This window comes from Saimiri boliviensis, chromosome 8, assembly GCF_048565385.1.
Source record: "Saimiri boliviensis isolate mSaiBol1 chromosome 8, mSaiBol1.pri, whole genome shotgun sequence".
Classification (NCBI taxonomy): domain Eukaryota; kingdom Metazoa; phylum Chordata; class Mammalia; order Primates; family Cebidae; genus Saimiri; species Saimiri boliviensis.
The window spans coordinates 93,310,745-93,335,626 of record NC_133456.1 but is presented as its reverse complement, the minus strand read 5'-3'; the positions used below and the strand labels follow the sequence as shown (position 1 = coordinate 93,335,626).

The 24,882-nt window shown below is 36.3% G+C and overlaps 1 protein-coding gene across 9 annotated transcripts in view; it reads left to right on the top strand.

Moving 5' to 3' along the window:
* Positions 1 to 24,882, top strand: part of CNTN4 (contactin 4) — a 979,069-nt gene that overhangs the window by 380,827 nt on the left and 573,360 nt on the right. For 2 of the 9 annotated variants that reach the window (XM_074404880.1, XM_074404883.1), the window contains one exon: positions 24,771 to 24,878. The exons of the other annotated variants lie outside the window; for them this stretch is intronic. The gene's annotated coding sequence lies outside the window, so the exon portion shown is untranslated. The remainder of the gene's footprint in view (positions 1 to 24,770; positions 24,879 to 24,882) is intronic. 9 annotated transcript variants of the gene reach the window in all.

Genomic DNA, 24,882 nt, shown 5'->3' with positions numbered 1-24,882 from the left:
AAGAACCCCATAGTACTCAACCAATGAGGAACTGAGGGAGGGATTAACACGCTAGGAGATAAATTACCTGCAGTAGCTGCCCTGGGTATGCCTGTCTACCAGACACCAGATGCTGCAAGATCACCATTAAAAGTCTTGCTTTCACTTTTCTTCGTGCCTTTGAGTTCATTTTTCGGGTTTGGACAGGTGAGCAGGTCTCTCATACTACCAAAATTAGACAAACACAATACAAGAAAATAAAACTACAAACCAAAATTTCTCACAACCACAGAAGCAAAATCCCCTACAAAATCTTAGCAAATTAAATCTAATGATGTGTAAGAATAATTATACACCACCACCAAGTGGGATTTACCTCACGTACCCAAGACTGGTTCAACATTCAAATATCAGTTAATATAATTCCTCACATCCGTAGGCTAAAGTAGAAAAATTAGACAATTATCTCAACAGATGTAGAAAAGCATTCGACAGATTCAACACTCATTCATGATAAGAACTTTCTTCAGACTAAGAATAGATAAGAGCTTCCTCAACTTTGATTAAAAAAAATCTACAAAAACCCTACAGTTAACATCATACTTAGTGGTGAGAATCTCAAAGTTTTCCTGCTAAGATCAGAAACAAAGCAAGAATATCTTCTCCTACGACTGCTTTTCAACAACATACTAGATGTTTTAGCTAATGCAACAAGACAAGAAAAAGTAAAAGTATACAGATTGGAAAAGAAGAAATCAAACTGTCCTTTCTTGGAGATGAATGACTGTCTATGTAGAAAATTCCAAAAAATCAACATAAAAACTCCTGGATCTAATAAGTAATTTTAACAGAGTTGCAGGATACAAGGTTAACAAAAAGAAGTAAATGACTAACTTTCCTGTATATCATCAATGACCAAATGGAACTTGAAATTAAAAACATAATACCATTTATGTTAGCACCCCAAAAATTATATACTTTGATGTAAATTTAACAAAATATGTATGAGGTCTATTTGAAGAAAACTAGAAAACTTTGATAAAATAACTAAATGATAATATATTTCATGTTTATACGTAGGAAAATTTCATATTGTGAAGATATCAGTTCTTCCCAACTTGATCTATAGATTCGATGTCGTCCAAATGAAAATCCCAGCATGGTATTTTGTGGATATGTACTTACTGAGTCTAAAGTTTATATGATCCAAAATAGCCAATTCAACAGGGAGGGAGAAAAACAAAGTAGTCAATTGACTGACCTGACTCTACTTCAAGAAATAGTAAAGCTACAGAAATCAAGACAGTGTGGTATTGTTGAAAGAATAGACAAATGGATCGGAACAGAGAGCCCAGAAGTATATCCACATCAATATGGTCAGCTAATCTTTTATAAAGGAGTAAAAGATAGTCTTTTTTCTTCTTTTTCTTTTCTTTTCCCCTTTTTTTTTTTTTTTTTTTTTTTTTTTTGAGATGGAGTTTCCCTCTGTCACTCAGGCTGGAGCGTAGTGGTACTATCTTGACTTACTGCAACCTCCGCCTCCCAGGTTCAAGCAATTCTCCTGTCTCAGCTTCTCGAGTGGCTAGGATTAGAGGTGCATACCACCACATCTGGCCATTTTTATATTTTTAGTAGAGATGGGTTTTTACCATGTTGGCCAGGCTGGTCTCAAACTCCCAACTTCAAGTGATCCACCTGCCTTGGCCTCCCAAAGTGCTGGGATTACAGGTATGAACCACTGCACCTGGCTAAGATAGTCTTTTCAACAATGGTGCTGGAACAACAGAACATCAACATGTAAGAAAGAAACAAAAATAATCTAGACACAGACTTACATCCCCCCCCACCCCCCCACCCCCCCGCCACACACACACAAAAACCCAAAACTTCTTGAGGATAACAAGGAGAAAATCTATGATATGGTTTGGCCGTGTCCTCAACCATATCTCATGTTTAATTGTAATTCCATAATCCCCATGTATTGTAGGAGGGACCCAGTGGGAGGTAATTGAATCATGGGAATGGTTTCCCTCATGATAGTGAGTTTTCACAAGATATGATGGTTTTATAAGCATCTCTCATTTCCCCTGCTGGCACTCATTCTCTGTCCTGGCACCTTATAAAGAGATGCCTTCTGCCATGATTGTAAGTTTCCTGAGACTTCCCCAACCAGTGGAACTGTGAGTCAATTAAACCTCTTTTCTTTATAAAATACTCAGTCTCTGATATTCTTCATAACAGTGTGAGAACATAATACAGTAAATTGGTATTGCAGAGAGTAGGGTGCTGCTATAAAAATAGCCCAAATCGTGGAAGCAATTTTGAAACTGGGTAACAGAGGTTGAAACAGTTAGGAGGTCTCAAAAGACAGGAAGATATGAGAAAGTTTGGAACTTCCTAGAGGCTTGTTGAATGATTTTGACCAAAAGGCTGATAGTGATATGGACAATGAGGTCCAGGCCGAGATGGTCTCAGATGAAGATGAGGAACTTCTTGAGAATGGGAGCAAAGGTGACTCTTGGTATGATTTAGCAAAGATAATGGCAGCATTTTGCCCCAGTCCTAGAACTCAAGAAAGCTGATTTAGGATACATGATGGAAGAAATTTCTAAGTGACAAAGTATTCAAGAGGAAGCAGATAATGAAATTTTGGAAAATTTGCAGCCTGATGATGTGATAGAAAAGAAAACCCCATTTTCTGTAGAGAAATTCAAGCTGGCTGCAGAAATTTTCATAAGTAACGAGGAGCTGAATGTATCACCACAACAATGGGGAAACTGTCTCCAGGGCATATCACAGACCTTCACCTCTAATGACAGGCCTGGAGGCCAAGAAGGGAAAAGTCATTTGTTCAACTGGGCCCAGGGACCCCCTGCTTTATGCAACCTAGGGACATGGTGCCCTGCACCCCAGCCACTCCAGCCATGGCTAAAAGGGGCCAAGGTACAGCACAGGCATGGCTTCAAAGGGTGCAAGCCTCAAGCCTTGGCAGCTTCCAAGTGGTGTTGGTCCTGTGGATGCACAGAAGTCAAAAACTGAGGTTTGAGAACCTCTACTTAGATTTCAGAAGATGTATGGAAACACCTGGATGTTCAGGCAAAAGTTTGCTGCAGGGACAAAGGCCTCATGTAGAACCTCTGCTGGGCAATGTGGAAGAGAAATGTGGGTTGGAACCCCCACTGAGTCCCCACTGGGACACTGCCTAGTGGAGCTGTGCAAAGAAGACTACCATTCTCCATACCCCAGAATGGTAGACCCATGGACTGCTTGTACCATGTACCTGGAAAAGCCACAGACACTCAATACCAGCTGTTGCAAGGAGGCAGGAGGGGAGCTATACTCTGCAAAGCCGTAAGGGTGGAGCTGTTCAAGGCTGTGGGAGCCCACCTGTTGCATCAGCCAAGACCTGGATGTGAGACATGGAGTTAAAGGAGATGATTTTGGACCTTTAAGATTTAATGGTTGCCCTATTAGGTTTTAGACTTGCATGGGGCTGCAGCCCCCTTGTTTTGGCAAATTTCTTCCATTTGGAATTGGTGTATTTCCCCATTGCCTGTACTCCCATTTTATCTAGGAAGTAACTAATTTGCTTTTGATTTTACTAACTCATAGGAAGAAGGCACTTGCCTTCTGTCAGATGACACTTTGGAGTTGGAATTTTGGGTTAATGCTGGAATGAGCTAAGACTGGGGGACTGTTGGAAAGGCATGATTGTGTTTTGAAATGACATTTGGGACAGGCCAGGGCCAGAATGATATGGTTTGACTGTGTTTCTACCCAAATCTCTTCTCACATTGTAATCCCGTAATCCCCATATATTGTAAAAGGGACCTCCATGAGAGGTGATTGAATCATGGTGCGGGGGGGTTCTCCAATGCTGTTCTCCTGACAGTGAGTGAATTCTCATGAGATCTGATGGTTTTATAAGTATCTGGCATTTCCTCTGCTGGCATGCATTTTCTTTCCTGGCACCCTGTGAAGACATGCCTTCTGCCATGATTGTAAGTTTCCCAAGGCCTCCCCAACCATGTGGAACTGTGAGTCGATTAAATTATCTTCTTTATAAAATACCCAGTCTTGGGTATTTCTTCAGAGCAGCATGAGAACGGACTAATACCATCTAGATGACACTGATTTTTGTTATGACATTTTGGATATGACACCAAAGGCAAGATCTATGAAGGAAAGAACTGATGATAGCCTGAACATTATTAAAATTAAAATGTTTTCTTTGCAAAAAGATTCTTTCAAGAAAATGAAAACAACAGCCAGAAACTGGGAGAAAACACTGGCAAAGACATGCCTGATAAAGGACTTTTAACAAAATCTACAAAGAACTCTCTTAAAACTCAACAATCAGAAAACAAACAACAGATTTTTAAAATCTGCTAAGTACTTTAACAGATATTTTATTTAGGAAGATATATAGCAAATAATATGAAAAGATGATATACAGACAGCAAATAGTTATATGAAGAGATGCTGCACACCGTATGTCATCAGAGAAATGAAAATAACTATGAGATATCACTACATGCTTATTAGAACAATAAGACAATCTTAAAACACTGAAAACCTGCTAACCTAAGACAGGAAGTCCAATTCTGTTGCTAGACAATATTCCTTAATGTAAAAATAACTCATGGTTTGTAAATTGCATTGGAATAAAAAGGAGCTGTAAATGGCCTGTGAATACTAGATTGTGCTGTGATACGTTGGGCTTCCTGGCATGCAGTCACTCTTATAAGTGTGTATTCCATGTAGGGACCCTGGAAGCAATTTCTATGGAACTGCTAAGGTAATATTGGCTTCTATGGGGGATGAGGCTTATAAGCCAGGGTGACTCAAGCACAGGACAAATATGACTCTTGTCTCCTTGTATCTGAACTGTCACCCAGAAGGCTGTGTCAGCCACTACTAGGACATCCACAGAAAAGAACTGCTGCTGTCCTGCTGGCATGTTATGCTCCTGAACTGTATTTTTCTCTGTACCCTGGGCCTATAATAGTCTTATATTTAGTTGAATCAAGAGGAACTTCTGGAAGGTAGAAAACATCTGACTAAAACGTTGTGATCAAAATAGTGAAATGTTTGGATTTTTGAATGATTTTAATATGTTAGTAAAAAACAGGTGTTCACTAATGTACAGAGCAGAGAATTTAACTTGATTCTTATAGAAAAATATAATACGGGCTGGGTGCAGTGACTCATGCCTGTAATCCCAGCACTTTGGGAGGCCAAGATGGGTGGATCACGAGATCAGGAGTTCAAGATCAGCCTGACCAGCGTGGTGAAACCCTGTCTCTACTGAAAATACAAAAGTTAGCCAGGCATGGTGGTGTGTGCCCCTAATCCCAGCTACTCAGGAGGCTGAGGCAGGAGAATCACTTGAACCCATGAGGCAGAGGTTGCAGTGAGCTGAGATTGTACCACTGCACCTCCAGCCTGGGCAAGAGAGTAAGACTCTGTCTCAAAAGAAAAAAAAAAAAAAAGGAATAAATAAATATAAATATAAAATATTCTACAGTTATATATGTGTGTATATAATATATAAATATATATTAAATAAATATATTTATTCTACAGTTTTACCCCCCAAATCAAATCTGGATACATATATTTTTAAATTATAAAACACCAAAAACACAACTTAAAAATGAAATTCTCTGACAAATATTTGTTTTGTCAGTATACCAATTTGGCTGACTATTTTTATTACTGTTTTGATAAATTTTATATGTTTTATGAATAGCATATTTATTTGTGTGCCACTGTAAAGGAATGGATTAGTCTTCATGTTTGATAACTGGAGAATATTGGAAAGATTGGCCATTTTACCAAAGTGGGCAAAAATGGACCATTTAGAGTATTGAATTGAGAGAGTCCTGGTTTTCTCCAAACTGTTTTTAATGAATCTCAATATTATATTAAATAACTTATTTATGTTATCCTATGTATTTGTTTTCTTTTTTAAAAAAATAAGTTGAGAGATCCTTTCTTTTGTAATTATCAGGTAGAAATTTGTAGCCTAGTTGAAATGGCCTACCAAATTCCTACTACCTTCTCCCCACATTTTTTCTCATCCAGCAGCTTTTGAGGCATCACTAGGGATCCACAGAGGGCAGTTTTTAAGAATACTGCTAAATATAATTATTGGGGTTTTACACAGTATATTTTGCCAGTGGTAGCCAACTTGTTGGTAATTGCTAATGTAAAAATAATTTTTCTTTTTTATAAACATATTTCTGATTCTGAATCTTATCTCTGCTTACTCATAATTATGTTTATCTTTACTCCAATATGTTTGCTTTTACAAGTACTGCCACTTTGTAGTTGGGAGGGTTATTGTTTAAACTTAATTTAAGAAAGTAACAAGAGGGAAAGCTATATTTTGTCCAGCAACCAAATTTCCCTTCCCTTCTTTTCTACTATGCAACCTACTTACCAGCCAATCATTCATCCTTCCATCCACCCCAGAACAATTATGTATTGCCAGGGGATTTAGAGATAAATACATACTCGTTGCCTTCAAAGAGCCCCAGTCCATTACATTCCTTAGGATACTACCAGCATTTCAAATACTCTTTACCACAAATTATTTCTTTCAAACTAAAATAAAATGTGTATCTGACTCTTTTTTGTTTTGTTCTGTTTCGTATGAGAGATTGTGACTTCAAGAAAGTTTAAAAGCCTTTGGCTAGATATTGCGTTGATATTGAGCTCTTTCTTCTTACACCTTTGTAATTTTTGAAATACTTGATAAACTGTTGTTTATGCTTTCCTTTAGTTTTTCAGTCTCCTATGGAATCTGGCACATAGGGTTGGAAGGAAACAATATTAGCATTTAGTAGCCAATTAACTTTTGCAATAACAAATAACATGTACCAATAAGTTATATTTGTTCATGAAAATAAATTTAGAGAGTTAAATTATGACTGTGTGAATTTTATGACCAAAAATAGAGAGCCAACTTAGCAAACCTGCGGCTGAACAACACAGATTAAGACACTTCTAGTTACTCGGATTCCCTTCTTGTGTGTACCTTGCCAGGTAACACTCTCAAAGCAATTAAACTATCTATAATTATCCCTAATACAGATTTACTTCTTTGGGCATTAGCCAGAATGCACATTTTATGATCACTTACTCTTCAAATATAGCTACTGGTAATTATCTAAGATGCTTAGATGCTGAGGTTTGACAATTAGCAATCTAAGTTCATGTTTGCTAGAAAAATGTACAGCAGGTCCTGAAATAACATCTTTTTGCTTAATGTCATTTCCTTGTAAGTTTGAGGAAAAAAGTGTGGTGTTCCCACATTCTCCTCATGTCTTGGGTTTTCTTTGGGTACTCTAGTTTCCTCCCATATCAGAAATATGTATATGTTTGGTAAATTGGTATGTCTGCATTGTTCCAGTGTGAGTGAGGGTGGGTGTGTGTGTGCCCTGTGGTGAGATGTTATCCTGTCCAGCTTTGGTTCCTGCTGGTGTCCTGAGCTTCTAGGATAGGCTCCAGTCACCTGCGTCCCTGAACTGGAAGAACTGGATAAATCATCGTACTTGTTTTGATTAATCTTCTTTAAATGTAAGAGTAGCTTACATTTATCTCAGTGTTTAATATTAAATCTTATTTATATAAATTAGCCTAAGATAAAATTGTTTTTATATGTCATTTCACTTAAATTCACCGTTTCCAAGAACCAATCAACAACATGAAAATAGGACTTACTGTGCACACATCTGAACTTTCAGAGCTTGTGTAGTAACATTCGACAGAAATGCACAGACTTCTCTATGCATTAGTACATTAACATTCCCTTTAATTGAAATGAGTGCTTACAAATGAGAAAAGCAGCTAATCTAATGTTATTTATATTGAATGTAGTCTCCATTTTTAATGATAGTCTAGAATCATAGATAAAAAGGAATAATAAATAATACAGTAGAATACAAATCATTCATCTTTGCGTCGCTCTATGGAAACATGCTGATTTCCATCAGATATTTTTTTTTTCTGGCATCAAGCCTTTGTTTTTGCAAATAATTTTTTTCTTTGAGTTTTTATGTTGAAATATTTTCCACATTAACATGTATTGACTCTGTTTACTTTTTGGTGAAATCTTGAAATAGCTCATTTGCACAGGAACTTATGCCAATCCTGAGAGGTTAAGAAACTTGTTGAAAATTATTTTTGCCTTCTCAACCAAAGACATAGCTTTTTCAGTATCCTAGAATTATCACATTATGTGTAATAGCAGTCATCAGAGTAATTAAGGCTTCCTTCCCAGGCCTCACGAATATTTGGGTAACAAATGAAGCAGTGCATTAGCTTTGTTCGACCATTTTCTTATTTGAATGAAACTGTAGAAAAGGGTGGGCTAGAGGAAGGAAGCCCACACTCCCACACTCACATTCTTTTCTCTCATTTCCTTATGCTATACTTGTCTTTTTTACCAGATTAAATGGAAAGCTTCAGCTGAAATGAAGAGGAACACAGAAGTTATTTCTTAGTTTTCAAAATACAGTGTTGTGAGGAATTAAGAGAATTTGAAGAGTAACTTCCTCTGTTCAATTTGGGAGAATTATATAGTAATTTTACAAACTCCCCACTCCAAAATAATGCTAGTCATATCAGTATCTGTCACCTAAAGAAATGCCTTTTTTGGATGTTTAAAAAATGTTTCTATGGAATATGATGTTTGTGCTTAGAATAAGCCACGTATTTAGCTGTTTAAAAAGATGACGGAATTTAGTCTTTTCCTTCTTCCCTCCCTTTCTTTCTACTTTCCTCCCTTCCAACTTGGTCTGTTTGATTCATTTTCTCTAAAGAATACTGGGGAGAGCCCAGCCTATCTTGCCAATTTGACTTTTACTGTAAAAAGGATGTGTGTATGTGTTATATAAAACATACAGTCTATTCTGCCGTTTTATATTTGTCTACAACCACTAATAAGCAAATTGTAAATAGGGCAATGTGGAAGTCATATCAGCTCATATGATATTTTCCTACATAGAGGTTTCTGAAATAGCAGAAATCTCCACCAGGAAAGGAAAAAAAAAAAAAAAAAAAAACCTCTCAGGTAATAGCCACATAGACAAGAATATTTTCAACTCTACTTACAGAAAGGAAAAAAGAAAACAAACAAACCCTGAGCATCTGCACGAGGAGCTTTTCCCCTCAAAGGTACGCTGTCATCTGAGCAGGGCTTTCTGCTAGAGTAGGTTGTGCTTCCTCCTGGGCCCACATTAGCAGAAGCCCTACTGACTCAAAGCCTACTGCTTTCTGCAGGAAACCGTCACACCCACTTTCATGGTTTTGTGTACTTTAAAGTACCACGTAGGCAGTCTCCAGCTATGCTCAGCTGCCTACCTAGGTTATCCAAGATAAAATCTTAGGGAGTATTAATAATTGTCTTTGTTAATGTGCTTGTTTTGGAGTGGTGAGGGGTTTTAGTGACCTACCAAAAATTTGTTTTTCCTCATAAGCCATATTTTGGGGTTATAATTTTACAAAGAGTAAAGTCTTTGAAAACCGCATGTCTTCAGGTATGGTGGAAATGCCTGTTTTATCTTCCTTTATGCCAATACAGAATTCTTTTACAGTTTTATATTTATGCACTAGGCAACATTCTGCAAACATGGAAAATAGCTTGAACTCCGGAATATATGTTGCATTGTAAGTTATTTTGTCTACTTTGTCAGTATTATTAAGTATATTTTGTAGGAAAAACCTCACAGTGAAATGTGGTCATGAATTAAAGGCAATCAGTTTTCAACTCCCACCCACCCTTTATTTTCTCATTCCTGCATGCTATGCCTCTCTTCCTTGGCGGTTGAAATGAGAAACCTCAGCTGAAATTAAACACAGAAATTATTTCTTAGTTTCCAAAGTACTATGTTTAGAGACCAAGTGGCTCTTGTTCAGGCCTCCAAGTTGACAGAATTACCTAGATCTAGAGACTAAGATATCACCTTCTTTAGTATACACAAATTTCCAATTAAAGAAAAGATAGGGAGAAAAATCAGTTCTCCCAGAAGGGTAGAATCTCTTACATGAAAGCAAGAAATACACTTCTTCAGAGCCTAAATCAATCAGGAAAATCAATAGAACAAGATATTTAGAAGTGTATATTGTAGGCTGGGTGCAGTGGCTCATGCCTGTAATCCCAGCACTTTGGGAGGCCGAGGCAGGTGGATTGCGAGGTTAAGAGATTGAGATCATCCTGGGCAACATGGTGAAACCTCGTTTCTACTAAAAATACAAAAATTAGCTTGGCATTTGGCACGTACCAGTAGTCCCAGATCCTTGGGAGGCTGAGGCGGAAGATTGCTTGAACCCAGAAGGCGGAGGTTGCAGTGAGTCAAGACCGTGCCACTGTGCTCCAGCCTGGCAACAAAGCAAGACTCCATCTCAAAAAAAAAGTGTATATTGTGTCTAATATACCTCTTTTCCCCCCATATTACCCAGCACATAGTAGTTATTCAGAAATGTCTGTAAGAAACAGCTTATTGTGAACAAATTCACTCCAAAAAATGCATGAATTTATGATTATCAATAGAAATAAAGACAGTTGTAAAAACTGAAGAATTGAATTACACAAGAGTAATAAAGAGTAACAGATTGAAAAAAAAAATTTTAATAGAGATGGGGGTTTCACTATGTTGGCCAAGTTGGTCTCAAATGCCTGACCTCATGAAACACCCGCCTTGGTATCCCAAAGTGCTGAGATTACAGGCGTGAGCCACCATGCCTGGCCAATTAGATTGAAAATTTTTATATGATCACTGTCTCCTTACCAGATAGATGCCTTACTCTCTAATCATATGAGTCAACAATTGATATGAAGAGAAAAAATACATGTGTGTATATAGATGCATGTGTATGGTAAAATATCAACTGCTACTGAATCTAAATGTTGGGTATATTGATGATTATTATACTTAAAAAATATTTTTCCAAATGTGTAATCACTTTCACAATAAACTAGGAGAAAACATACTGTTGCATAATAAAAAGATGTCTAATAAAAGAGATATTACTGTGAAAAACTTTTATAGATCCTCATAGGCTAAAAAATTATTTTTAAACTTCATATTATTTAGTTTGAACTATCATATCTAACATGTATTTTCATGTGTAGTTCAAATCTCTTTAATTATAGTTTTCATATTTATGGCTTTTGATATTGAGTATGGTGGAAATGCCTCTAAAGACATATTTAGTCTCATAATTTAAATATTTTGGTAAAACTAGAAAATCTACTCTTTCCTGAATCTTCTATCAAGGAGCAGACTGCCTTGCCATGGTTTTATTACATGGTTTTATTATAGTCTGGTGCTTTGTATCGCTTTCCTCTCTGTGATTATTTGTGAGTCATTTTAAAAGTTCTTACTTTGTTTCACAAATCTGTACTGTAAACTTTTCAAGCAATGATTGTCTTAAGTCTTTGATATCTTTTTACTTATCTGTGAATCAGAAAATGAGACAATTTAGGCTATATCACATTGTTTTGATTTTGATTTATTTTCAAGAAAATATGCGCCCTTCTGCATTTATTCAATAATAACTCAGTTGAAATCTCCCTGAAGGCAGGAAATGCTGCTTCCTGGGTTTCTAGCACAGTGGCTTTTATACAATAGCTGCTTAGTAAGTATTGTTTGATTTTGATGTCAAAGGTGGCACATATACGTTGCAGATATTTTGTACTTTTTTATTATAGCACTTGTTCTATGGCATTTGTGAACCCTTGCTTCCAAACGTGTCCCAAATTTCAGGGGGATTGGAAGTTAGGATAGTGGGTCAGATTTGGGGGCTCAGTCCTGCAGGCTTATTATGGATCTGGGGGCATAATCTAAAGACAATGGAACTGAGATGTCACACCCAATTGACAACTGGGGCTCTCTTTCAGTCCTCCAAATTGACAGAATAAGAGAGCAGAGCAATTTTTAGGTATATTGTTTTGGAGATCCCAGAGCTGGAAGCAGCCATTTCTTCTCATCTTCCTTTTCTGTATGTTACAGATAACATAGGTGACCATGTAATCTAATAGATACTTTTTACTCTTTGTTGAAATAATAGGGAAGAAAATTCTTAGTTGTTTGGCTCATTATCAAATTTTCTACTTAGTTTTTTATTTAATCTCTTTTTATGACACTTTGGCTTCTTCCATTTAAGAGACTACAATAAATGAAGGAGAGGAACGAAACAGATAAACTTGGATTAGCTGTTTTTCTTAATAACGTTTAGGAAGAACCGAATGCTGGTACCCTAATTAACAAATGCAAAGTGTGATAGTTTATAGTTCAAACAGTATTGTCTAAAGTCATTTTAATCTATCAGGTTTGTATAGGAAGATCGTACAAAGACTTGATGGTTATATAGTTACACAGATTTAATTCTATGACCATAAAAAAATTGATTATCCTGGGGACATTAAGGACTGTTTTTATTGATTGAATATTTTACTTGCATAAATGGTAGTTCTTATAAACAGCTGCACATTTTACTGTTAGTATCTTAAAGTTCTTAAACTGTAGGCATAAATGTATCATTTTAATTGTGCATTTCCATCCTTCAACCCAAGTACCAAGAAGATAATATAAAGTGTGTCATACTTTCTCTGAGTACCAAGGTAATAAAGTTGCTGTTCATACTCAACTCTCAAAATAACTTCTTTCTTGATGCATTTTGTTTCTTTTTATTTTCTTTTGAAACAAATGAATACCCATTCTAAAATAATTCAATCAGTGGGACTACTCTATATCATTCCAGAATCTAAACTAGATTATTGTGGGCATTGGAAGAGTTTACATACTGAAAATGCCATTCCTCAGGACATAAGGTAGTGAGATAATGTTTTAGCTTCTTCAGGAAAACTTTCCTAAAACCTCAAAGCTGAAGGATGTCTTGGAAGCATTCTCATTTCTGGCCTGCCTCATTTTACGGGACTGGAGACCCAAACAACACACAGATCTAGTTGGTGTCTTCTCATTAACTAGAACTCTTATTTTTAGAATATTCTTCCAGGGCTTTCTGCCACAATAGTTTTATTGTTGGTTTGAGTACTTAGTGTTGACTGTTGATTTTAGAAGGAACTGCTAGTTGCCAACCAATATCCTTTCTTTCTTTGTACTTTAAAAACAGAACACTAATTTTATTTTGGACAACCATGTGCCCAGATAAAATACTTAATTGCTATCACATTCACAACCAATATGGCCATGTGGCTAAATTTTTTTCGGTAACCAGAATTATTACCTGGAGACTTCAGAGAAGTCTCTTTAAAGAGAAATGATTCAGCTGGGAATTGTGTTGCCATCCTCCTGTCCCTTCCTTTTGCTGCCTGGAATGCAGACTTGATGGCTGGATCTTTAGTGGCCATCTGGACCAAGTGATGACCTTGAAGATAAAAACGCTATTCTAGAATAGTGGCAGAATCAAGTAGAAGAAGCCTAAATATTTAATTGATGACTATAGAACTGTTATACCAGTCCTAGGTTGTTCATTAGGATTCTTCTTTCCTGTGAGTCAGATGACCTCTCTTTTACTTCAGTTATTATTATTTTCCTCTTACATGTCATTGAACCAATTGTTTTTGAAAAACAGTCAAACTTTGTAACATACTGGAAAAAAATTATTTTTAGTCAAATATGAGTGATCAAGTTCCAAGGCACAGTCTTGAGAGGTCTGGAGAATACATTGTTACAGACTGATTTTATACATTTTAGGGAGACAGAAGTTACAGGCAGACTTCATTCGATACATGTAAGGTATACATTGGTTTTGTCCAGAAAGGTGGAAGAACCCGAAGCATGTGGCAGGGGGCTTCTAGGTAATAGGTAGATTTAAAGATTTCCTGATGGGCAATTGGTTGACAGGGTTAAGGTCTGACTGAAGAGATGAGGTCAGCAGAAAAAAATGTTTGTAGTTACGATAATGGACTTTGTGGTAGCCAAGGTTCTAGTTATGTAGATGAAGCTTCCAGGCAGCAGGCTGTGGACAGAATAGATGGTAAATGTCTCTTACCGGACCCTAAGAGGTACCAGACTCTTAGTTAAATCTCTCCTGGATCAGGGAAAGTCCTGGAAGGAGAAGGATATTCACTAAGAATATAGCTTTCCCCAACATGAAACAGCATTTCAGGGTCATTTCAAAATACATCAAAGAAATATATTTCAGGGTAAAATACTTTGATTACTTTCAGAGTCTGCTGTCTGTCATGTGATGTTATACCAGAGTCTGGTTGTAATAGTCTGTGTGATCAGTCTTAAGGTCTCTGTGTTAAAATTAATGCTGACCAGTTGTGGCTGAATTCCAAAGTGAGGAGAATAAAAAATACTGTGTGTGTATATATATATATATATATATATATATATATATACACACACACACACACACACATATATATATATACACACACACACATATATATATATACACTATATATGTACATATATATAAATACTACATATATATGTATAATATATTTTCCATTAATAATAATCCTTGTTCTAAAACAGTGTTTCTCACCCCAAAGTTGATGAATTTCTTAAGGTTTTATGAATAACTATATTTGTATATACAATTTTTTTCCTACCAAGAAAGTCCATTAAATAGAGGTCAGGATATCAGAGGCAGTGCTCAAAATAGGAAGATGATATTTATCTGGAGAAAGGCTTCATCTTTTGCAGAGTAGCTCAAATAGAAGATTGTTTGAAATGCCCCCTTCAACATCATAATCAGTATTTAATAGCAATCTCTGAATATCTAAAATGACAGGCCTTCAAATTCTTATTACAAACACCTCTTCCTCCTCAAAATATTTTTCAAATTGCCAAGTAAGAAATAATATTTTCCTTTTCTAATTTCCCATAATACTTTAATAAATAGTCTCTTAAAATACTTACCAGTGCGCTTTGAGCTTCTTCAAGTTCCTTGAAAGCCAATATCACATCTATACCACTATTAAATCCCCAGCCATTTATACATATGACTTATTCAATGAATCCTTGTTGGATGAATAAATTCCTGAAACCATTGGCTTATTTTGGTGGTATACACACTGCACGTTTAATATAGTTCTGGTTTGATCTCAAACAGGGGTCCCCAGTCCTCGGGCCGTGCACAGGTACCTGTCTGTGACTTATTAGGAACCTGGCTGCATGACAGGAGATGAGCAGCAGGAGAGCCAACTTTACCTCCTGAGCTCTGCCTTCTGTCAGGTCAGTGGCAGCATTATATTCTCATGGGAGTGTGAACCCTGTTGTAAAGTGCATGTGAGGGATCTAGGTTGCACATTCCTTATGAGAATCTAACTAATGCCTGATGACCTGAGGTGGAATGGTTTCATCCTGAAGCCATACACCCCTTGCCTGGTCCAGGGGAAAATTGTCTTTTACGAACCTAGTCCCTGGTACCTAAAAGGTTGGGGACCGCTGGTCAAAAACGGAGAAAACCTTATCCTCAAAAGTAACTTAATAGGAAGGCTCCAGATTGGATCCAGGTTTCAGTTAGTAGAACATAGCACAGAGAAGGTGCAGATGGCAGTCCACACTACCTGACTGAAATGCAGATTGGCCTCTTGTCTTTGGTCCCTAACCATCCAGATATAGATTTGTACACAGACTGACTCAGAAAAGTTAGACTTAAGAAGATATAAACCATTTTCTACCTGGGAGATACCAGTTGTCAGCAGTCTACACTTTCCGTATAGTAGTTATAAAACAAAAGAAAGTTAGTCAAATATTTCCTTTGGAATCAAATTCTGATTTGTCATGTCATTCCAAAATGTATTGGCACTTTAAAAATTCTACCAGTAAGAAAGCCATTTATTCTTGATGACGTACGATGTGCTTATAGTTGATATTGATTTAATTCCGCTTGGTTGTTGTTAGCTCATGTCATTTTTACTGGGGTATTAGACATTTTTAGATATGTCAGAAAAACATTGTTTTAGGATTTTAGGTGGCTCAAGAACAATGCCTCTCTTTCTCCACAAAGTTCAGAGGCAATGGGGAGACATATGTAACAGACTGATATAAATAAAAATATAACATTTATTACTGATGAAGAGAAAAATACAGCATAGACTTGTTGACAGGTAGAGTGCTAATGATTCACCCCCAAATTAAATGGATTTACCTACCCAGTTATTTTCGTATTTGGACAGCTTGAGTCTTCTGGAGTCAGGCTCTGTGATGCATGGTTGAAGAGCAGAACAGAAGGCATTCTTTTTGAAGGTAGGGGTTTCAGAAGAAAAAAATGGAAGAAAGGACTGAGATGCCTATGTTCAGTTCCCTTTTCCAAACTCACTAAGAAAGGTCCAGGAGTGGTGTTCTACCATTGTCCTTCCAAATGGAAACATGTGATATGGGTTATAAGTGTTCCCTTGTGTTAAGACTCTCCAGAGGAACAGACCCAATATAGAAGAGGGGATTTATCATGGGAATCAGCTCTCACAATTATGGAGGCTGAAGGCCTAAGAACTGGGCGCTGCTCATAGAAGTCCTGGAGTAAGGCTTGAGCATCTGGAGCTCTGATATCTAAAGGCAGAAGAAAATTGGTGTCCTAGCTCTATAAGAGAGCAAATTTGCCCTTTTCTGACATTATTGTTCTATCTGGGCTAGGAAGGATCCAGGTGATTGCCTTCCCACATTGATGAGGGCAGATTGTACTTTGGAAACAGTTTCACAGAGACACCCCAAAATGTTTTACTAGCTATGTGGGTATTCCTTAACCCACTTAAGTTGACATGTTAAATTAACTATCACATCCTTCTTCTTTCATATGTATTTCACTGTGTTCCTCTGATACTGTTTGAAATTTTAAATGATGTCATCATTTTCTTCTCACTACAACCTTTAATGGACGTCTTCCCCTACTGAATCACATATAAAGTCCTTGGCACCTAAGATTACTATGAACTGGCCCCAGAATATCTAAAACTGACACCTGTAGTTTGCATCCCTTTAGTATTTTCACCCTCAAGTGACTTAGCTCATTATCTAGTTTTTAGAAATTCCAGAATTTGGTACATTTTCACACCTACTGGTAGTAGTTCTCACATTGACTTGTATAATACACTATTTCATGTCCTTTCCTCATGAGTGGCAACCTATAGAAATATTAAGAGATCTTAGAAGGTATTTGAGGATATAGGGGTGGGAGGTAGTCTCATAAGATCCAGGTGAAGTTATATCAGCATTATGGCAAATGAAATTTCATGTATTTTTCATTAATATTGCTGATTAGGGATATGGACTTATTTGATGTCATTTTCCTGTTCTTCCCTTCCCTGCTGAATACTAAAGAGCTAAAATTTGTTATTCTCTATGTTATGACTTTTTAATATAGAGCACTTAAGAAAATCTATAATTATTGTATTTACTTATTGATTACTTATCTGTTATCTTTCTCCCTCCGTAGGATATAAACTTCCTAACTGTTATGTTTGTCTAGCTCTTCAGTATGATTGGCACCACATAGACCATAAATACGACATGAGTGTATCCTCTCAGTTATTCACTTGCTCACTTCTTCTCTGACTCTATCTCCCTTTCTACCTGCCCATAATCAACTATACTTAATTAGAAACAAAAGAATTAATTTCAAATGCCTTATGAAAATATAGTAGTAAGTCAATGATAATATAATGTTGTTTATATCATGAGACACTAATATATGCTCAATTCATTGAATATTACTATTTAATTTCTATTTTTATATATTTTTGCAACTATATATGAATATTCATGGACTTTTATAGGTGCTTAGTAAATACTGATTGCATTTATGGTAATACATTCATTAATAACTGAAATACTGCTAGGTTGTGTGGTAATTACAGTTCAGTTATTTTAGAAATTGCTGAAATGTTATTCCAGAGTGTGTCTATTATTTTACATTCCTAACAGCAATATATAAGTGGTCCAGTGTCTCCACGTCTTCCCTAGCATGCAGTGTTTTTGCTAATTTTTGTTTGTTTTAGCCATTCTTTTTTCTTTCTTTCTCTCTCTCTCTTTCTCTCTCTCTCTCCCTCCCTCCCTCCCTCTCTCTCTCTCTCTCTCTCTCTCTCTCTCTCTCTCTCTCTCTCTCTCTCTCTGTGAGACAGGGTCTCGCTTTGTCACCCAGGCTGGAATGCATGCAGTGGCATGATCATGGCTCACTGCAACCTTAGCCTCCTGGGTTCAAGCGACCCTCCCAACTCAACCTCCAGAGTAGCTGGAACTGCAGGTGCATGCCCACATGCCTGGCTAATTTTCATATTTTTTTTGTAGAGACAGGTTTTTGCCATGTTTCTCAGGCTGATCTCAAACTCCTGGGCTCAAGTGATTCATCTGCCTTGGCCTCCCAAAAGCCTGATATTACATACGTGACCCACTGTACCTGGCCTGTGTTAGCCATTCTGATAGGTGTGTATCATATTTCATGTGGTTTTAATTTGCATTTTCCTAATAACTAAATTATTTGTATTCTTGTCTATTCTCTGAAGTGTAATACCTATTTGTGTCTTTTGCTGAGTTCTAATTGTGTTATTTAATTACTGAGCCTCAGATTTCTTTATATATTATAGATACTAGTTCTTTGTTGAATATGTTGTTTTCAAATATTTTCTCCAAAGCTATACTTTGTCTTTTAAACTGGGTATTTCTCAGACCCCAAATTTTTAATTTGTTAATTGATACATTTTTCCTCATATTGATCGTGCTTTATTTATTTTTTCTTTTTGAGATAGAGTCTTGCTCTGTTGCCTAGGCAAGTATGCATGATCTTGGCTCACTGCAATCTCAACCTCCTAGGTTCAAGTGAATATCCTGTCTCAGCCTCCCAAGTAGCTGGGACTACAGGCGTGCACCACCACACCCAGCTAGTTTTTGTATTTTTAGTAGAGTTGGGGTTTCACCATGCTGGCCAGGCTGGTCTCAAACTCCTAACCTCAAGTGATCATCCCACCTGGGCCTCCCAAAATGCTGGGATTACAGGTGTGAGCCACCACACCTGGCCAGATGGTTCTTTTGGTGTCAAGCCTGAGAACTCGTTGCTTAACCCTAGATCTTGAAGATTTTCTCTTGTGTCCTCTGAAATAGAGTTTTACATTTTGTACTTAAGTCCATCATCTATTTTGAATTCATGCTTATAATGTGAGATTTGGGTTGATAATCATTTGTCTCTGGACATCTAATTTCTTAAACACCATTTGTTGAAAAGCCTATCCTTCCACTTTTATATTGTTTTTGTACCTTCTCAAAAGTCAGTTTGACTACTAATGGATGTGGAGTTTCTTTTGTGGGATATGGAAATATTTATGATTAAATAATAATGATGGTTGTACAACTCTATTAACATACTAAACAGAATCTATAATTATTGAATTTACTGAATTGTATACTGTAAAGAGGTGAAATACATGGTTTATGAAATACATATCAATAAAACTGTTATTTTTTAATGTTGGGTATATTTGTATTAGGTCTGTTTCTGGGTGGCCTACTTTTGTTCATTGATCTATATGTCTGTCTCTCTACCAATATCACACTGTCATGATTAAGGTAGCTATGTGTTTAAGCCTTATTTCTGGATAAAGTGATTTCTCTCATATTCTCCTTTTTTATCTAGTTGCTTCAGTTATTCTAGGGTCCTTGTCTTTCTATATAAATTTTAAAGTAAGTTTTAAAATACCTGCTAAAAACTTACAGGGATTTTGATAGAATTTTATTAAGCACATAAATTTGTTTGGGTAAAACTGACATCTTTTTACATTGAACCTTCCAGTTCATGAACCTGGTATATCTCTCCATTTACTTAGTTCTTTTATTTCTTTCCTTGTCATTTTGTAATTTTCAATGCATAGATCCTGTGTAAATTTTGTGAAATTTGTAGTAAAGGATCTCATTTTTGGGGGAATGATTTTAAATGGTATTATGTTGTTCATTTTGCCTTTTAATATCCCTTGTTAATATATACAAATACAATAGATTCTTTTGTGTTCATCTTATGGCAACATCCTGCAGTATCTTGCAGTATTGCTGAACTCAACCATTAAATTTGTAAGGTTTATACCTATTAGACTTTAAAAGTTTTATATTAATTACTATTTTTATCTTCCTCTGAATAATACCAGGAGTTTAAAATGCTAACTAGAATCACCTTCTTTTGGAGGGCAATTAATTGCAGTCTAGTATTTTAGATTTGCCTTCTATTCACCCTTAAGAATACTTACAAGTATTCTTTCTGTTGCTTTTTTAGTCAATGATTATCTAGATTTCTGAAAATGTAAACTTAGCTTCTAAGATCATTCTTTAAAGTTTAGCCAGATAAAAGTATAAAATTATATTTTGACACTTATTTTATCTGAACAGTTTGAAAATAATATTTTTCCATTGTGTTCTTGCCCCTTCTTTCTAATCAGAATTCTTCATCCACTCTAATTGTTTTTCCTTTGTAAATATTTGCTTTTTTTGTTCTGGTTACTTTTAAGATTTTTCTGTCCATCTTGGGCATCCACTGGTACACTAATGTGACTGATTAATTTAGGTTTTGTTTTTATTAAACCTTTTCAACGTTCAGTATGTTTCTTTTTTTCTGAAAACACGTTGTGATATAATTCATTCTTAAACAGAACCTAATTTGATATTTAATTGTCCTTTGAGATTTTTGTCTTCATTTTTTCTATTAACATATAAATTCCGCACAGTGAAATAGTCATTAAGTGTGCAGCCTAATGAGTCTTTGCAAATGAATATTTACCTGTGTTAGCATCATACCTGTCAAGATAAAAAACATTTTCATCCCTGCAGAAAGTTCCTCATGTTCCACTTTTTTAAGTCCCCCTTTTCCCCCCACACACAATGTATAGAATGTTGAAATTGTACTCTCTGTTCTTTGATTTTTATAATGAATTTAAATATCTACTTTATATCTTTCAGGTTGTTCCATTATTTTTAGGTTTTTCATGCCAGTTAATACTTGCAACTTCTGTTTGCTCCTGATGATGGTTGTTAAGGCATTATGTATTTTTAGCAGATTTTTTTGTTAATTATGGGAGATCCATATGCTCTGGAGGGTATACATATCTTTATATAGAAAATCAATTCATATTTGCTAGGTTTCAAATGGATTTGTAGGAGTTTGTCTAGTATTTGTATTAACATTTCAATTGGGGATTACTAGACAACCACTAGAAAGTGTAAATTTGTGTTTTATATCTGTTCAGATTGAAGTTACATTTGTTAACATATCATACGCTCTGTATCCATTTCCTACTGCTGTTGTAACAAATTATTAATATCACAAATTTCATGGCTTAAAAAACAGCACAAATTTGTTATCTTACTGCTCTGCAGGCCAGAAGTCTGAAGTGAGCCTATAGAGTTGAGTTCCTTTTGGAGGTTCTAGGGTAGAATTGTTTTTTTTTTTTTTTTTTTTTTTTTTTTTTTTTTTACCTTTATCACCTTCTAGAGGCCACCTGTATTCCACAGCCTATGGCCTCTTCATATAAAAAACCAGCAGTGTAGCATCTTCAAATATCACTTTCCATCCCCGCTTTGGTTGTCATATTTCCTTCTGTACCCGTGTCTTTGATCCTCTCATATACCTCTTATAAGGAACTCTGTGATTATATTGGGTCCACCCCTATAATCTAGGATGACATCCTATGTTAAGATCTTTCAATTAAATCAATCTTTAAAGTCCCTTTCACTGTGTAAGGTACAGGCGGAGTATTCCTAATCTGTAAATCTCAAATCCTCCAAAATCTGAAACTTTTTGAGCCTCAACATAACACCTAGATTCCCCCATGTAAGCAACCATACATTGTCTACATGGCTGGGTGAGATCCTGACACCTTTGCTTTCTGATGGTTCAGTGTACACAAACTTTGTTTCATGCAGAAAATTATTTAAAATATTGTATGGAATTACCTTCAGCCGTTGTGTATAAAGTGCATATAAAACATAAATTAATTTCCTGTTTTGACATGGATCCAATCTCCAAGCTATCCCATTATGTATGTGCAAATATTCTAAAATTCAAAAATTTTTGAAATTTGAAACACCTCTGACCCCAAGCATTTTGGATAAGGGATACTCAAGGTGTAATATATTGACAGATTCTGGGCATTAGGGCTTGAACATTTAGTGGGGAGCATTATTTAGCCTGCAAGGCCTCCTTTCTCTAAATTTTAGAAATAATACACTTCTTTAACTCTTGCATGTGCTAAGGGTGGAGTTTTACTGTCCATCTGTCTAGTGGTGCATTCCTCTAGTTTCCCATTTTAAACTAGGATTTTCAAGTTTTTACTTCATGCCTCATCTGTCTCTGCAGTATATTAAAATTCACTTGCAATAAACACATGGACACAGGGAGGGGAATATCACACACAGGGGCCTGTTGGAGGGTGGGAGGCTAGGGGAGGGATAGCAGGGGGTGGAGGTTAGGGGAAATACAGCATTAGGAGAAATATCTAATACAGATGACCTGGAGATGGATATAGCAAACCATGATGGCATGTGTATACCTATGTAACAAACCTGCACGCTCTGCACATGTATCCCAGAACTTAAAGTATAATAAAGAAAGCAAAGAAGTAAAAAAAATTCACTTGCCAAATCCCGGAGGTGCTTGCTTGCTTGCTTTCTTTCTTTTTTTTTTTTTTAAGACAGAGTTTCACTCTTGTTACCCAGGCTGGAGTGCAATGGCATGATCTCGGCTCACCACAACTTCCGCCCCCTGGGTTCAGGCAATTCTCCTGCCTCAGCCTCCTGAGTGGCTGGGATTACAGGCACACGCCACCATGCCCAGCTAATTTTTTGTATTTTTGGTAGAGACGGGGTTTCACCGTGTTGACCAGGATAGTCTCGATCTATTGACCTCATGATCCACCCTCCTCGGCCTCCCTAAGTGCTGGGATTACAGGCGTGAGCCACTGCACCCAGCCACAGAGGTGCTTTCTTACACAGTTCCAGGAAGTGCACTTATATTAGATAGTATAGGAATGGCATCTCCTACAGTTGTGCAGCCTTACATTGAAGCCAGCCTTCCATCCACCACCTGCTTAATCTTGCTACTGTGGCTTAGCTCTTTTGTTTTTCAAACTCAGCTGTATACATGTGTTCACAGATAATTTTGGTATTTTTCCTTCCCTTTGTTTAACCAGCATTTTTCTGACTATAAAGAGAGAAGGCTTAGTTCACCATGTTGTTGGAAATTTACTTTCCAATTACAGAGGAAGAAAGTGCTTCCCATATAAGTTAACTGACTTATCTGAGGACACCACTAATAAATTATCAAATCAGGGCTAGAACTTTGGTGTCCTGACTCTGACATGAAAGTTCTTTTGTAAATCTTAATAAAGTGTTTTTACTATGTTTCTTTCCGTTATCACTGATACTCATTATTAAATTGCCAAATTACACAGAACCTGATGAAAACTATATTGTTGTATGTCTTTGTGAACTGTAACACACATACAAAAACAATTCATTCATTATCAAAACATTTATTGAGATATATCATTAAACTAGATGCTAGGTGTACAAAACTGATTGAGACATGATATCTGCCACCAGGAGGTCATAGTCTAGCAGAAGAAATAGGTGCATGAACAGATAATTACCATGCACTGTGCCTGAGTATCATTTGAACTCAATATATAGTTAAGCTGTTGTGAAAGGTAGGATCAATTTAGGTGGAGAGGAAAGAGAACGTTGAGGATGTTTCTTTTTAAAATAGTTATTACTGGATAGACGGATGGATAGGATTGAGAGATGCATAGATGGATAGTTATGTGACAAAGCAGACATAGTAGGATATTAATTGTAGAATCTAGAAAGGAGATATACAGTCCCTAACTGTATCAGTTTTTCAACTTTGCCTATGTTAGAAAATTTTATAGCAAAAGGTTGGGGAAGAATCACCTTCATCTTTATTATAGCCATCATTCATTGAGTGCTTAGTGTGCCAGGCGTTTTTAAGAGCTTTACATGATTTAAGTCATTTAATTCGCATATCACCTGCAAGATAAGCACTACCATTATCTTCATTTTATAGAAAGTTGGCCACAGAGAAGTTAAGTAACTTGTTCAGGCTCATACAGTTAACTGGGCAACCCATTATACCAGGCTTTCTGAATCTAGAATTTTCACTCTTAACTTTGACAGAGATATCTGTAAAAGGTTGAAAGGATTTTTTTTTTTTTTTTCAAATAAAGTGGGTAGGGATGAGGAAGCATTACAGGCAAAGGAGAAAATATATTTTCATAGAAGGGAAAAAATAGCATGGATTTTTCAAGGAAAAGAAAATAATCCTGGGTGGTAAATGCAATATAAAACATAAATCATTGAGCAAGGGAGGATATTGGGGGATTGGGGGGACTCTGTAAGAATTGGCAATATTTGGCTTTCCCAGGTAGCTGAGAGGGATCCGTTGAAGGATTTTTTTAAAGGAGAATGGTGTGTTTAGATCTCTATTTTGAAATGGGAGCTCTGATATCAGTGTGGAGAATGAATTTCAGCTAAAGCTTTTCGTTTTTTATTTATTTACAGGTGGAAAAATGCTACAACAAAACAGAACAGTTTAGAGATCAATAAATGGTACAAATAAAGTGTCTGGAAGGAACTCTGCTTTCTTAACAGAGAGTACATTCTGCAGAAGTTGCAAGTGACCCTAATCTGAGAAGTGTAGTATTTTTAGCAGTAGTAGATATGAAGAGAGATGTCTCTTTTTCAGTTTAAGACATTATTAATAAGAAGTCTGATTTCCAGGTTTATCCTGACAGTTTTCCTCTTCCTTTCCAGAGGAAGTGAAGTTCATATTTTTTCTACCATCTTCATGTTTTCTGGATCATATAACTTTTGTGAATGGCTTGATTAGTTGACATTGGCTTCTGTTTCTGAGAAAACTTCGTAA